The sequence below is a fragment of the Crocodylus porosus genome, unplaced genomic scaffold (genome assembly GCF_001723895.1).
Source record: "Crocodylus porosus isolate Cpor-Errol unplaced genomic scaffold, CroPor_comp1, whole genome shotgun sequence".
Taxonomy (NCBI): Eukaryota; Metazoa; Chordata; order Crocodylia; family Crocodylidae; genus Crocodylus; species Crocodylus porosus.
Window position 1 is genome coordinate 112,036,912 of NW_017728906.1, and position 17,422 is coordinate 112,054,333.

Genomic DNA, 17,422 nt, shown 5'->3' on the forward strand with positions numbered 1-17,422 from the left:
GAGGACCGAGCCCTGCGGAACCCCACTGCCCACGTCCTTCCAGGCTGAGAAGGACCCATCCACTACCACCCTCTGGGTGCGGCCCACCAGCCAGTTGGCGACGCATTTGGCGACACCACAGCCCCCCCAGTTTCTTAATGAGAACAGGGTGAGAGACAGTGTCAAAAGCCTTCCAGAAGTCCAGGGAGACTATATCCACTGCTACCCCTGTGTCTAATGATCTGGTGATGTGATCGTAAAAGGCCACCAGGTTGGTCTGACAGGACCTGCCACTGATGAACCCCTGTTGGTTGCCCCTAAGCGTGCAGTCCCCTGCTGGCCCCTCCTGGATGTGTGCCAGCATAATTTTCTCGAACAGCTTGCCTTCATTGTATTAAAATTAGCAGAAATGAAAATAAAAAGGAAAGGAAAAACTTGAAAATCATTAAGTAAAATGCTAAAATGACTGTCATAAACATCAGACATGTTGGGTTTGGGGTTTTTTGTTTGATTGTTTTAATTAGAATAACTTGCAACTTTTTCCTTCATGTCCTATCTCCTAATACTAGTTAGGATTTTTTTGGGTAGGGGAGTTCCAATCCCATGGAAATCAGTGAGATGCTCTCTCTTAAGATGTGGCTCTAAATTGCTTGGAATGATTCCCTTCAGCAATTATTCATATCTTAAAGCATGGATTGATGGGAAAGATAGATTGTTTGCTAGATCTAACAACTCTGTTAGGCCCTGGACAAACCCCTACCCCACTAAAATTTACAGTTAATATTTCCTTTGATCCTACTGCATTCTGTCTCATTTACTTCAGCAGAGCTCTCTGCAGATAGAGTGCTTCCCCCATATAGATCACAGACCAGAATCAGAACCTGAAGGTGTTTATAGACGTGCTGTGGAAGTGAGGGGGGAGGGGAGGAAGGGAACACACTTTAATTAGAGCAGGTCCAAGAGCTTCTTTAATTAAAGTGCCCAGAGCATCATATGCATGTGTCCCTGTGGTGAAAAAATGGTGTTGAGAGCATTTTAGCTAAAGTTCATTCAATGAGATTTAGTTAAAATGCCCCCAACACCATTTTTATGTGTGGGGACTCTGATACACGTGACACTGGAGTCTGCTGGAACATGGTCATCACTACACTCCACCAGACTCAGTTAATTGCATCTGTTCTGATGCGCTGTAATTACAGTGCATTGGAGCAACCTCACTGTACATCTCTCGGCACCCTGAGATGTCAATTGGAACATTTATGTTATATGGGGTTAGCATCAGAGGGCCCTATGTGCTCAGTGATGTGGCTATCAAACAATACATTTCTGTGATTGTGCACACAATATTCATTGTCATTTATTACCCTTCTGTTTCATAACTTAGTTAGAGCTGGGAGAAAAGAGATGTGGTGATGACAGGCTTGCTCCCGGTATCCTGCCCTAAAAAAAGTTCTTGCTATTGAACACAAAAGCACACTTCTCTTTTCGGGTTTTTGGCACTTTAAAAGTTTTATATATATAAACATCACTTTTTTTAGTCAATGACAAAATTCCAGTCAAAACTAAACTGATAAAAAATAACAAATTGAGTGTTTAACTACATGTTCAAAAGATACCTTTGTTTTCAATGCAAAGGTTAAACAACTGATTTACTTTCCAAAGCACCAACTAGTAGTTATTCACAAAGAAAGCATTGTAGGGAACTGTGTTCCCCTAGCAGGGGCTTCTCTTCACATCCTTTGATTAAAGTTTTCACTTGAAAATGCAAACTGAAGTGGTTACAAACCTTAAATATATATATAGTCATGAACAGCCAGCAGAGATTTCAACTAATGACTTTAATGATGCTTTTGTTCTAATGTCTCTTGTTTGACAAAAATAAATAAGCATCTTGGAAGCATATACTTAAAAGGTAAAAGCATTTTCATTAAATTTCTTGAAAAACAGGGTGAGAATAATTTAAAATTAAACATTTTTCCTACTGTAACTTTGTGATCCCCAAAAGCAGTAACTCAGAAGTTCCTAAGAAATGTCAGTTTTCTCTCAATATAGAAAATGCAGAAGGAAATCATATACCATAAGTAATTATATACAGGCTGTGTACAGATTATACTGGGCAAAATATTATGCCCATTGTTCATGTCAGTAAAAAGAAAAAGTTGAAAGTGAACATTTTAGTTTTGCATTTATAGTATTATTCTGTTGATTGCTATTTTGGTGGTTTTATTTTTTTTTCATTTTGAATCTTTATAGTCTCCTTATGGACTGCATGTTTTCTATCAAAGGCATAAGTAAGAACTAGAAGCACAACTTCTGCCTTTGTTGTACATAGGAGCCTACAGTTCAGGGACTTTGAGAGATTTTTCTGCTTTACGAGGATGAAGAGGCAAAGTGAGGTCCCACATTTTGAAAATAAAATGTTATACATTTACATTATGATCTAGCAAAACTTTCAAGTCTATGCATAACTTTTAAGAGTGAGAAATCTGAGTCACTGAGACTTCTCAGCTGCTTAAAACTACACATGTGCTAAGGGGCTTTGCTGGATCTGGATCTTAATTAATGGCCTATGTATGTATATAGTTTGTCTGTTTATAGTTATATAAAACTCATGCTAGGGCAAGTCTTTACATTTACAAGAGCTGAAGCAATTGTGATATTTGTAAGAATAAAATTATTTTCTGCAAAATGTTACAAAGGGCATTGTTTAAGAGGAAGGGCAGAGAAGATAAAGAACAAAATGGTTTGGGTGGTGCTAGGGATACACTGATAGAGATTTTTTGGGCTGATACCAATGGATAATTTTTAACAAGACATATTGGCTGATACCAATCCAATTGCTGATATGCAGCCTGGCAGCTTGGAAAACAGCATCTGGTTGGTAAGTGTGCTGTGATAGAAGGGGTTAGGGGGGAGGGAAGGGGCATGGGGGGACAGACTGAGGCCCCTGCAGTGAGGGAGGGAGTGGGGCTGGTACTGGGGCTGGGACAAGGTCAAGGGCAGGGGCAGGGGCAGGTGCTGTACAGCCAGGGTGGGGTGGGGCATGGGACAGAGTGGCAGCTCATCAGAAGGAAGTGGGGGTGGCTCCCACCACTGCACATACCCCAGGAGTGCATAGGAGAGTGTGCCCTCTGGATCTGCATGCAGGGCAAAAGTGGGCTGCTGCTGCAGGCATGGAGCCAGAGGCAGTGCTGGGCTCTTCCTGGCGGGAAGGCTGGGCTAGAGCTGTGCTCAGCGTGGGTGGTAGCAGCACTGCAAGGGGGCTACGTTGAATTTTGGGGTGGCTGCAGCCACCCTCCCAGCACTGCCACCACCCACCCCAAGTGCAGCTGTGGCCCAGCCCCCGCCCCAGGAAGAGCCCACAGCCCCATCCTGCAGTGACAACCTGCCCTCACCCCACATGCAGATCCGGGGGCACACACTCTCCATGCCCTCCCAGGGTGTGTGCAGTGGCAGAAGCTGCCCCCCTGCTTCCCCTGGATGAACCGCTTGCAGCTCCATCCTGTGCCCTGCCCCAGCTGTGCAGTGCCTGCTCCTGCCACAGTTCCAGCACCAGCACCACTCCCTCCCTCACTGTGGGGGTCTTGATCTTCCCCTCCCCATGCCCCTTCCTTCCCTGTCTTACTAGTCAGATGCCACTCTCCACACTGTTGGACTATGCTCTTGGCCGCTTATGTACGGTGCTGTGGCTGTGCATGCATGCAGCATTTATCGGTGACATTTTTGGCCACATCAGCCAAAAAAAGTTGATTGCCAATCATGTCAATTTTCCTTTTATCAGTGCCGATAGGATATGGGACTGATGTATTGGTGCACCTTTAGCTGATGCCTAATCTGGAGGAGAGAAAATAGGATGCAGTAATTACAGCAGTAGCCTGAAGTCCAAAAGCCTAGATTTATTTCCTTATTCTTCTCCAAGCTTTCTGCTTGACCTTGACTATGTCAGGTAGGCCCAGAGTTACAAAGAATTGAATTGTTAAAGTTTAAACATGCTCACCTAACCTTATGAGCACTTAAGTTTTTGTAAACCAGTTTCCTGGGTTCCAAAGTTTTGTTTCTTGAGATGTCCAGAAGAATTTCAGTCTTGTTAAAGCTGAGCCATTCAGCTGTGATCTCAGACTTAATCCATTTTGTCATTGAGCAACCAGATGTTTCTCATCTCTGTGCTTTGTGTTCAGAACACATCTAAAACACACCTGCAGGACTGGAGGTTCATCAAAACACAGTAGCAGCTACCACTTTCATTCAAAAAATTGCTGGAGAAGAATGAAGAAGGCTTCTCTGTTCGGGCTTTTCCACTGTCTTATAGCTACACTGGAGGTCCAGTCCAGTAGTAAAATGATTTAATTCTAGTTTTGAATTGGACAGGGCATTAAAAACAATCATTAGATAAATTACATAAACAGTGTTTGGAACAGAGGCCAGAATTCTGGTTTCTCCTCTCACAGGTTTTGGCCTGAACAGCTAGGTGATTGAGTTATGTTGCTTCGAACTCAATGAACCTTGATTTTTTTTTTTTTATGTGTAGTGGAACCCTTGCACCCCAAACAACCTATAGCCTGATTAATAGAACACTGAGATTTGAGTTTGAATAACATGAGACAGAAGAGGGCACTGAACCTAGATCTTGGAGACCTACTGAGTGTTCTAGATACTAGGTTCCTGTATAAAAGAGAAATAGTGCAAGTGCTGCTACCATCATTGTGAAACAAAGGAATAACTGTGCTTGCATATACTTAACCCAAGGAGGGAGTTCAGGTCTGTGACTCCTGAGTAGAGTTAAGTGACTTCCTGCAGGATGGAGTTTAGTGGCTAAACCTTAAGAAAGGAGGATTTTGAGATAACATCACTTTCTTCAGTATTTCCTATTGGCTACGTAAGGCAGCTCCTCGCTTGGCATGCTAGCTGTGGTGAATTCTATTCTTAGTCCCCTAATTCATGCCATGCATTGTGGATCTAGCTCATTTTGAACAGGAATTTTAATCTAGGTGTTCCACCTCACAAGTGAATGCCCAAACCATTTGGTTATAATGAGACACAGTCCTTCTTGGAGAACTAGTTTAATTTCTGGTTGTCTTTTGTGCAAAGCTTAGCTCAAATAGCATGCTCTGTAAATGTGGACTGGATCAGGCAGAAAAAGCAGAAGGCATCTATATTTGCTTATCAGGACTTTGTGATCTAGATCTCCAAGCAACTGAACAGTGGCAGGGCTTAGGTGGTTTTAGCTACATTCACTACTAGAAGATTAAGTGCTTATAAGCAAAGATTCTGGTTTTCTCTATATATCCCCAATTTTCAGTTTAAAAAAAGTAACCCAAAATCCACATTTTTTCATGGTTAAAATGAAACACCACTATAGATCTACAGTAAAAGCTTTGTTATCCAGCATGAGTGGGGTAAGGGGATTTTTTATATAAAAGTTCCAGTTACCTGAGGGCAGGGGATTTTTGGCCATATGCAGAGCTGGGGGAGTGGGAGAGGGCACACATGGAATGGCAGCAGCACAGCATGGTGGGTGGTGGTGGCAGTGAGCCTTCCCCGCCATGTGTGAGCTTCCCCCCACCTCCACCCCATGGCTGGCCAGATAGAAATTCCAGTTAATAGAGTGTTCCAGTTACTTAAATGCCAGTTAACACACCTTTTTCTGTATCTCTATATTAGGGGTGTTTAATTTTAGTTATGGAAAACTGGATTTTTGGGTACTTTTTTAAAACCAAAAGCTGGGGATTTTTTTTTTTATTATCAGAGAAAATCAGGATCCCTGCTTATAAGGATAGGTAGCAACTGATCAGGTTTTTTGAGAATCCTTGGGATGTTTATACATTTGGCATAAATACCTAATGGCAATATTAAACATTACAATTTAAATTTTTAATTAAATTACATTTTAAATTTTATATTAAAAATTAAAATTAATTACAACCTGAATACCTAATGGCAATATTAGAAATTTATGTCTCTTTAAATTTAGCCTTTTGTATTTAAGTTTCCATATCAGTAAGAAAGCTGTAAAGTACTTATTATATACCTCATAGGTACTTAGGATGATGTGAGGATAAGTGTCAGAGTATTTTTAAGCCTTCCTAGAGGCATTGGGTATTGGCGACAGCCAAAGCTGGGGACTTTGACTGGGGTGTGCCAATGCTCCTACCGGGAGCAAAACCAAAGATTCCTGGCTAGAGGGTCTTGACCCTCTGCTCAGGGTCACACTGATTGCTATATTTGGGGTCAGGAAGGAAGTTTACCCCATGGTCAGACAGGTATGGACTGCAAGGAATTTTGCCTTCCTCTGTAGTGAGGGGCATGGCCTTCTACCCAGGATCTCTTGAGCATATATTGACAACATTTTATAGAAGCATGGACTCTGGCTGCCATGGTTCCCCTGCTTTACCAGTGGTGTGGCAGGTTAGGGTGTTAGGTCTATGTTGGCTCAGGATTCATGGTAGTCTAATGTAGAGTTTAGATTATGTTTTGTATGGGATGGTTTAGGCAGGGGGTTGGATTAGATGACCCCTTGAGGTCCCTTTCAGCCCTATTTTTCGATATGATTCTATGATAAAATACATACAAAATGGTTATGAAACACTAAATTAATGAGGGACCATATAAGTACCTATGAAAAACAGATAGATGTATACCTAGTTTGACTTGCAGGGTTTTTTTTCCATTGGCTCCAGAAGCCACTTATATTGAACCTTAGTGCTCTTCAGATGAGGTAAAGTAACTTTGCATTACTTATTAATAAATATGTAACTCCAAGTATGGAAGGCCTCAACAATAACACGCTATATTTGTCTATATAGGCCTTATTTCAAAAAAATAACTATTTACTAATTTTGAATTACTGTGCATTTGTTGAATTGATTTACATTCACTGAAGGTGAGAAGTGGCTAAGTCTTGCTATTTCAAATGTTTTATTTAATTAATTCTAAAATAGCTTTTATTGAAAAGATGAAGGTATTTTTTTCTATGATATGGATTCATGCCTTTTGAATGTTTATAATAAAATGAAAGTAAATTAAAAAAATCTGCAGGAACAGTAGTCTCACTATTTTACGAGGGTCAGTTTGCATATTTATTACACACAATACCATAATGTATAGATGAAACTGTATTAATTAAATATGTAAACTCCTATCAAGACAATAGACAGTAAAAGCTTTAGATAAATTATTATAGTTTATTCACCCAATAATTCCTGCAATAAAATTGAGTGATCCACGAATAATGGGCTCCTGTAGATTTCTGAATTGCACTCTGAAATTTCGCTGAAGGTTCATTAAGGCTACGTTGCAGTGAAGAAAGGTTTGACTTCTCTGTAATTTAAAACATATTTAGTAGGACCCAGTGTCTCATGCTGCCACTAAGAACATACAGCTTCAAGATTAAACACACATCACATAGAGAATTTGGGAGTTAAAAATAAATTTTATGTCCAGATTTGTGTGTTGGAAAACAGTCACAGGACTGTGACCTCTGATTGTCTGTTCTAACTTAATGTAAACCAAAGAGTTTGACATAAACTAGCACACTGCCATTGTAGTATGGTGATTGTGAGTCGTAGACCCAGTTTAAATCATGGAAGGTTAAGAAAGGAAAATATTAAGCATAATCCAACAATTTAAGAGTTGTTTATGATATTTTATGTTTAAAACCTCATTATAAAAAGTTGACTTATGCAAAACCAATCTAAATAACGTCAATCATAGTTAATTCCCTATCTAAGAATCCAATGCGAGGTGTAATAAAAGAAAGCGAGCCTTGGAACGAGCCAGTTTACTTTGTTTCTTTCTATTGCACTCCAAGTTCATTGATGACATCTTACTTAAAGATACCTTTCGTTAAGTAAGATATCTGTGGGCCTTTTCACATCTTATACTTTGAGCTGCTCAAATGTTGAGCACTGTTAGTGCTAGCTCATGTCTGGAGCAGTCACACAGTCAGGTCAGTAGGAGCTTGGAGGACTGAAAGGTAGAAATCCTTCCTCCCCGCCCCTTGGGGTTCCCCTTTATCACCCTGCCTCCTCTCTTTACTTGTGGCTGCCCATGCTGTCTGTCCTGGGGGAGCAGGCAGGGAAAGGTTAAATTGCCTGCCCGGCCACCACTCCCACTGGTGCTGGTCTGCTGCTCTTTCTCAGGCTGAGCCTGCCAAGAGAGCAGCAGCAGTGGTAGTGGTGGCCAAGCAGGCAAATTAACCCTTCCCTACCTGCTCTCCTGGGACAGACAGTGTGGGCACCCCCAAATAAGGAGGGGAGGCAGGGGGGCAGTGAGCAGAGATCTCGGGTGCTTGGGAGGATGGGGGGAAGGGGGGCAGTGAGCCTAATCTGGGCCAGTGTGGGAGAGGGGCTGGGTAGGGTGTTTACAGTAAAGTGTAGCCTAGAGTAGCTATGTCTTAGTATAACATGAGTTGGGTAACACAGGTCAGAGAGAATCCTGCCCTGGAGTGGTGGATATTTAAGCTGCCTAGAGAACGCTTAAAGCTAGTTTTAGGTGGTAATGTGTGGACAATTCAGATGTTAACAGCTCCAGGAGCTGCCCAAAATTACAGTGTAAGAAGGCCCTATGTTGTCCACCCTTGAGACTTGCATGCCCCATGCATTCAGAATCATTTTAGCCAGCAGAGTACGCTGTTGCTGTCCATATGCTTTAAGGGTTAAATCCTATTTAGCTTTATGCACCTAATGTCATGTTCATAGCCATATAACTGCAGTTTTTGGTATTTACACACAGTTGGTAATTCAGTGTTTCTCATGCTTGGCCTACTGACCATACTCAGTAGGGAGGGGCTCCAGCTAGACAGCTTCTAATTCTACTGTGTATTAGCGTGACTGGCAGAAATCATGCTAATGAGCTAATGTGCAGTATGTTTAGTCCAATGCACGTTAGGCGTCACACAAAAAGCATTCATGCATACTAATGAGTAATAGGTTTGATTATGGGACATTCAGTTAGTACCTGTAATAACTTTCATAACCTATAATAGCAGGTACTAACATAATGTACTGTAATTATGGCGCACTAATGATGTACCCTGCACAGATTTCTACCCAGAAGATACAGAGTCCAATTTGTTTAAGTGCTAAAAACTGAAGTTTAGTGGCTTCAGACAGGCCACTTGAGTACATAAAATGAAACAGAATTTAGCTCCAAGTAGCCTTTAGGTCATATCACCCTTGCTGCACAGCATTCACTCTTCACCAAGGGTGAAACGACCTAAAGGCTTAATTTCTTTTTGCAAACTGTTTTTTTTTTCTTGAAACCCTCCTTGTTTAATGGCAAGCAATGGTAGACTTAAAATTTTACAAAAAGAATAAAATAATGTTTTTGTTTTAATTGTATTTTGTTTCGTCTTTGACTGGAAGTTTACTAAATCTTTATATCTAAAGCTCCTGAATTTAACTTCATGACAGCAGTTCCAGTGATGGAATTAAGGGAAGTATGTTTTCCTGTTGAGTATGTGGTATGTAAATCTTTTTTTTCTAAAAGCACCTAAAGGCTCTGGTCAACAGGGGCAACTTTGAAGATTTTTTATATTAGCCTGCTTCATGAGCCATATCTTAGAAGCCAGACCCTTCTAAGTATCTTATGCCTCTGTCCAGAATACCAGTGTTAGAACCAGACTGTTAGTTACCAGGATCTATTTACAAAGACTGCCAAAGACTTGAGTAGGACTGAAAAGCCTAAGTCCTGAAGCAGAAAGAAGCACTGGTCCTCTGCAGATAGATCCCCATAAATATCTCATTTAGATAAGGTCAGAATTACTTTATTTGCTGATATTGCATGTTCAGTATGGCTACTCTGAGGGGACATGTTAACAACACAAATTTATTCTCAAGGGCAAAATGAATGTGTTACAAAAGTGTATGTGTTAATGGTTTTTTCACGGAGCTGAGTAAGGTAAACTCAAATCATGCTTACATCTGTAAGTCAGGTGCCTAGGGGCCAAATTCTATTCCATTTATAGGTGTCTAAGTGGAATTAGGTTTCTAAGTGCAATTCTGTTCCACTCTGCTATTCCAAAGTAATTTTACTTATTCCATTACTGGAAGTTGCTCAGAAACTATGAAGAGCATGGTATCAATACCTATATAAGAATAGAATACTACGGCTCAAATACTTCTACTTATAATCATTTAATTGGTGGTTATAAAAATTCTAAGAATCTGTCTTCAAATGAGGTTATCCAGTGCTTCTCTACATGGGATGAAAACATTCAAAATATGTTGGAATACTGAGAATATTCATTTAAGAGTCTTCTGTAAAAAATTGCACTACCCTTATTAGTCTTCAGTATAACACAGGGAAATTAATTTGTTATTGAGGAAATTCACCTGACTCCTATACTTCAATCCATTGATTATGTATGGAATAGTTTAAAATATACAGAGTATATTCTTACTGTGCTAAAATTCTATATAATACAAGAAATAAGTCAATCCTGAATGAATGGAAATATCAGTATGTGAAAGAAGTAAGATTAGAGCGTAGCATTATGACATGGCATTAATGTAACAGGAAAAAGGACACAAATTTCAGCTTTTCCTCTCTGAATGGTTAGTCATTCACAGCATGCCATTTACTAATAGCTAAAGATTTGTTAATCTCTTATGTTTTGATATGTTTTGCAAGTAAGCAAAGTCAAACCTTTACAGGGTTATTTTTCCCTTATATGGGTGATGTTTTTGTAAAGTCCTGGTATGATGGGAAATGATTAATAATGATTATTGAGTTAATCTTTCAGAGCCAGTTTTGAGCCAATGCCCTATGTTAGTAGGGCATGGGCCTATCTGGACAATTAAGACAGGATTCTATTCTACCTTGTAGGTGTTTAAGGGGAATTAGGTGCTTAAGGGTGCATCTACATGTTCATTAATGTGTAGTAGTTACTTCATATTGAATTTAGTACTTGCTTAATTAAGTAGTAGAGTTAGAGTAGTAACTCTATTTACTCACAGTAAATAGAGTTACTGTGCAATAGCCAGTGAATGTCTTTTTAGTGATGCTACTGTGCAGTAGCCTAATAATTCTGTAGCAGTAGCATATTAACATGCTGCACAAGTTACTGTGCAATGTTATTAGGCTGCTGCACTTCAAGTGTCTCCTCTAGAGACAACTTGGTGTTGTCCTTTAGCTTTTCCTTCATTTGCGCCTAGGTAAGTACAGTTCATCCTCTGCTGTTGGAATGCTCAGCATGGATAGGTGACCATACTCTTTTTCCTGAGCCATTATCACATTTTACAGACTATGACCTTGAAACAGGGACCACTTTGATCCCCATTACAAGTGAAAAAGAGAAAAATGTTCCTTTAAGAGGGACACCAGAGACCCCCAAAGCCACAAGCCTTTGCAAAGGAGAGCAGGGATTCTGTAGTTTCTTTGAGTAGGCCAGGAGGTAGGCTGGAGTAGAAGAACCAGCTTAAGACCAAGTAGACTGGAAAAAGGCAAATATGAGGCAAGCTTATTAGAAAGACCATACTGGAAAGGCTGGCTCTGGGAAGAACTCAGCAGAGACTGAGTAGGAAATTTGAAGGACTATGTAATAAGCAGACTGCCTGTGAAAGAGGCATAAGAAACTTGGCTGTGAAAAGTCCATAGGCGACGTGGCGGGGGTGCCCCCGCGACAGCGCTCTGGCTGGTAGGGGGGCATGGAGAACACTAGTGCCCCCCTGACATAGGCTCCTCTGGCAGGCACTGAGGGACACCCCCCCATCATGCCCCGCTGGTACCCCCCAGACTTGGGAGGCACCAGTTGCCAATGAAAGGTTCCATACCTCTGCAAGCAAGACTCACTCTCCTCCAGTGACCCACTCACTGAATTGGCAGAGGAGATCTTGCAGATCTTTGATAATAATAAATAATATTTACCATTTTTTGAAGGAAAGCCATGGTACCAGAGACCTGGGAAAAGGACAAACATAGTACCCCTATTTAAGAAAGGCAAAAAGGAGGACCCACAGAATTACCAGTTAGTCTGACCTCAATATCATATTGTATGCACCAGGCAGTTACTGGCACATACCATAAGGATATCCATTTGCAAGCATCCAAAGGAGGAAAGGCTGGTCATGAGTAGATAACCTAGATTTGGTAGGAACAGTGCGCGCACACACACGCGCGCGTGCGCGCACACACACACACACACTGTCCTGTGGCCTCCTGGGCAGCCTGGGGGTGGCAGTAATAGTGGCGTAGACACAGGGTAGCCTGGAATGGGGTCTAGGCAGCTACAGCAAGAATGGCTGGCAGTGGGAAGAGAGAGGGTCTACTTTTCCCCCATGCTGAGCAACAGCTTTTGTCCTGTGCCACCAATGCTAAACCTAGGTGGGTAAGCCCAGAGCAGGCACAGGATGCACGTGGTCCGGGCTAATCAGTGTAGGTCCCCACAGGTACAATGGGGTTGGGGCCAGCAGTGGCAGCAGTTGAAAGGAAGTGCTGATACCTGGACTGCCTAGAAATGCAGTCCAGCTGTGAAGCCATCCAAGGCCTGCTGCATGCCCGGGGGTGGCAGGACATGCCACGGGAGGGCAGTGTGGGGGAGGTGTGGAGTGGGCTGGGCCACGGCTGCCAGGCTTCCAGTTGAACTGCTCTGGTGGGGTTGAGTCCAGAGTGGACGTGGGGTGGGGCTGGGGCTGCGCACTGTTGGCAATGGTGGGGAGGCACCACAGGACATGCATTCTCCAGGCTGTTGCAGAGCAGAGGCTATTGCTAACTGTCTATGGGGGGAATGTGCAAGGGCTCTGATGCACACCCCACCATACCCAGAAACCCTCCCTCATAGACCCCACAACCACAGTCTCCCCTACATACAATCACACACCCCACAAACACCGCACCCACCCACACTCTTTATCCCTACAGCCCCCTCCCCTCCCTACACCCCCTCACACACCTGTGCACCTCTGGGGGAACCCTGCTCACTGCTACGCACACACACCCCACCACACACATGCATCCACACTCCCCCCATGCACACCCCATACCCACCACCCCACACAGACACCCCTAGCCACCCTCTCCCTCCATATACCCCACCGCACCTCACAAATCCCATACCCACCCACACACACCCACACATCCCCATAAACACACCCAAAAACCCTATACCCCTCCACCTATACCCCCCTAAAAGGTCAAGGGTTAGGGGCCAGGACTTCTGGTCCCAAGGTGGTGACCAGGGGGCAGGCCTCCTGTCAAGGGGCAAGGCTATCCTTGCAGCCCTCAACAGCTCACCAAAACTTATTAAGTGGGCCTCCACCCGAAATAATTGCTCATTTTTGGGTTAGATAAAGACTTGTATAGGAAGGTTTGGATAGGAATGATCCTGCTTTGCAGAGGGGGGTCCTAAATGACCTCTGGAGGTTTCTTCCAGGTCTTTTTTTCTATGATTCTATGATTCATTTATAATTCCATTTCCTGTTCTGACCACTGAATTCAAAAATATTTATTTAATGGATGTAGTAAGAACTACTCTTTGTTAATTTGTAAATATTGCTCTCATCTTTTATATAATTCAATTGTACACAAATGTAACAGAGCAGAATGGCCCCTTATCTATACTTTCAGTGTGTTCAGTATTTCTAACATACTTTTATAGTGTTGCTCAACTACTGCAGCTTATTTAGATTTGCTAATATTGTAACTAACAGCTATTTATTACACAGGCTTATCTTTTGGCAACAATGATCATCGTATGTGACCGGGCTTTCAGTTGCCAGACAAGTTGAGTTATGCTCTGTGCATAACTTGCCCTTGCTGTATAGCTGTCTCTTGTTTAATGAACCATAGTCTATCATATAACTCTTGGGAAATTGCTAGATCAACAGTTTATAACTATTTTTTTGTTTGTTTGTTTTCTTATTTGTGACCTCCATGCCCTTTTTAGCTAGTCTAATATTTGCTACTGATTATCCTGGCTGGTCATTTCCTACTATCTTTTACATTTTATTGATTTAAAAGTAGTTTACTCCTTGTAGGCCTTACAAAAAGCTGAAATAATGAGTCTGTGTTTCTTCAAAAACTTTCCTTAATGTTTGTACCTTGCTGGGTCTTTGACACTTTCCCTCATCCTGCCTGGTATGTTGAATTCTGATTCAGTTGTGGCTGGAAGCTGTTCCCTTCCATTAGAACACTTGTACATCTGTTAGTTTTTCAGGGTCACATATTGCTGGGAGCTGCTTTTCTTGGAATCTTGTAAATTTTCCTCTGAAGAATACACTGTATGTGTCTTCATGCTCATTCTCACCCACACACAACTTAACTTCCATCTGAAATAAGAATTTAACCTTCACTTTTAGCTATCATTCCTATTCCTTTCAGCTGTTTGGATAAAAAGCATTTATGCAAGCAGCATGAAAAATTAGGAAACCTTTTGCTATGAGGGGAAAGAGTTAATGTCTTTTCTGTGTTAATTCACAAAGTTATTGCAGCTCCTTCAGGGAAAGTTGATCTTTTCTCTTTTGTTGCACCCTTGCTAGATCAGTTTCTTTTCTGACAGCATAAACCCCCAAGGAGGATATTGTATAATGAGTTTACATTTCTCTGTAAAACATTCTGATAGGCATTTCCTTCTGGGTTTCCAAATCTTCCATATTCATTTGTCAAATGAAAAATGGTTTAGAAACAAATCTGGTCATAAGCTTATTGATATTACTGATATGTACTTACTCTTAAGTGGCTTTTAAGTTTTTTTGGGTTATATCCAGTAATATAATTGCTTGCACTTCTATAAATCCCATTTATATAAGGAATAATGGTTTTGTAAAGATCATATAATACATGGCATTTGCACATGTATGTATGTGTGTGTGAAAGAGAAAGAGAGTTTGTCTTGAAGATCTGGGGAAAATCTTTAAAATGTTCAGTCCTAGTCCATTTGTCTTCACAGAGGTTAATGAATATATGTTAATAAATTAGGCTTCTTTTGGAATTCACTGCTGAAATATTATACGTGCCAGAAATGCAAAAATGATAAAGTTTTGCTATTTGTGAGGGCTTATCACATTCATCAGTAGATTGAAAACTCAAAGAACAGTTAATGATTAAGGCAAAACAGGGAAAAATAATCTAAGTAATATACTAGGACACAGCTAATGTCAGTAGATAATGCGACAAAGGTCACTTACTGTCCAATATACAGTTTCTGGTCATTACCCCATACTTACCTGAGTTAGGAAATTCAGTCCCTTAGTGGACAAGTATGTATTAACTGAATTAATATGTTAAAATGGAGTTCTTTTCCTTTTGATCATTAATAACTGCAATGAGTATGCATCTTAACACAAGGATTGAATATTTAAAGGTCTGTGATTTATTTCCACAGTAGGAATCATTCTTATTTTTGGAAAAAGTCTTTTTATGAAAAGTGGAAGAGATAGTTACAGCTGCAGATGCTAATATCAAAAGGAGTGTTTGAGACATGGAACCAAGAGCTGGGAGGAAAATTGGGTAGGATGATTGGTCTAGACTCTAGATTTTGTTAAGATGCTGAAATCTGATTTATGCTGTAGAAGAAAGGATTAAAACACCACTGTATTAGATTTTCCATTTAGAATTGGCAGGATAAGTCTCATTATATCACAGGTGGCTGATATGCTTTAAAATAGTCACCCTTAAGACTGAAGGCAGTAGTAAACTGGTATATATTACTTCAGTCAACATTAAGAGAGATGACTTTTTAGCTGAGGACACAGAGTAAGCTCTTACCATGGGACCTTTATTGTTAAAAGAAAATAAACCAGACATTTCATTGTCTATTAAGGTCACATCAAAAGGTGACTGACAATTTATGAGGGAATGCATGTCACTGGACTTAAAAGTTCATTTTTGGTTTAGGGAATGGCTCATAGAAACACAACAGAGTTCTTTGCCTCAATTTCTGCTCATATTCTAAATATTCTTGCCTTCTACTGGAATGGTATTCCAATATTTATCAGACAGTTAAAGGATATTCAGGTTCAGAAAAAGGCTTTATCAAGCCAGGCCTTATAAACTTTCACGAATGAAGGTTCCACCACCTCTATAGGTAACCTGTTCCACTGCTTCGCCACCTTCCTAGTGAGAAGGTTTATCCTAATGTCCAACTTAAACCTCTCTTGCTGCAACTTCAGACCATTGCTTCTTATTCTGTCATCTGTCACCACTGAGAACAGTTAGCTCCATCCTCTTTGGAACCACCTTTCAGGTAGTTAAAGGCTTCTAGCAAATCCCCTCTCTGTCTTCTCTTTTACATACTAAATAAACCCAGTTCCTCAGCCTCTTCTTATAAGTCATGTTCCCCAGCCCCTGAACCATTTTCATTGCTCTCCACTGGACTCTTCAACTTGTCCACATCCTGTCTATATTGGCCTGAAACAGGACACAGTACTCCAGATGTGGCCTCACTAGTGCAGAACAGAGCAAAATAGTTACTTCCCTTGATATGCTGGCAGCACTTTTACTAATGTAGCTCACTGTGCTGTTAGCCTTCTCGGCTACAAGTGCACACTGCTGACTCATATCCATCTTATTGTCCACTGTAATCCTCAGGTCCTTTTCTGCAGAGCCGCTGCTTAGCCAGTCAGTCCCCAGGCTTTAGCGGTACATGGGTTTCTTCCATCCTAAGTACAGGACTTTTCACTAGTCCTCGCTGAACGTCATAAGATTTCATTTGGCCCAGTCCTCCAATTTGTCTAGGTCACTCTGAATTTTAGCTTTACCATCCTGCATATCTACTACGACTCCTAGCTTGGTGTCATTTGCAAACTTGCTAAGGGTGCAATCCATCCTGTCTTTCAGATTGTTACTGAAGATATTGAACAAAACTTGCCCCAGGACCATGCCTTGCAGGCACTCCACTTGATACCAGCTGCCAGCTAGACATTGAGCCATTGAGCACTACCCAACGAACCTGACAATCCAGCCAGTTTTATATCCGCCTTATAGCCCTCCATACAATTCTTCCTCCTTGTTTCCCAAGCACTGTGCATTCCTGTACAGACACCTGAGGTGACTAGCCAATTGCTCTACTTTGTCAGGAAGAATGAGGCCTCTTCTGCTGCCTCCTCCTACTTCTGCTTCCTCTATATCCCCACTTCCCCACTTACCTCAGGACTTTGTTCTCCATCCCTGCTGAATCTACTTTAAAGTCTTCCTCACTAGGTTAGTGATCCTGTTGGCAAAGATATTCATCCCTCTCTTTGTCAGGTGCATCCTGTCTCTTCCTAGCAATCCTTTTTCTTTGGATCATTGCAGTGTGTTCCCCCTGCCCCAGGAGTGTAGGAAACTCCTGGGATGGGAGGATCTTCTTGAGCCTTCAGACACAGGGATTTCCTGCACTCCCAGGGCTGGGGGAGGGAGGAGCAGGGGATTACCTTTGCAGTGATCCTCTAGCCCCAGGGTTTTCTGACTCTCTGGAGCCCTAGGGATTATGGCAGATGTGATCCCCAGGGTCCTGGGGTTTCATGCA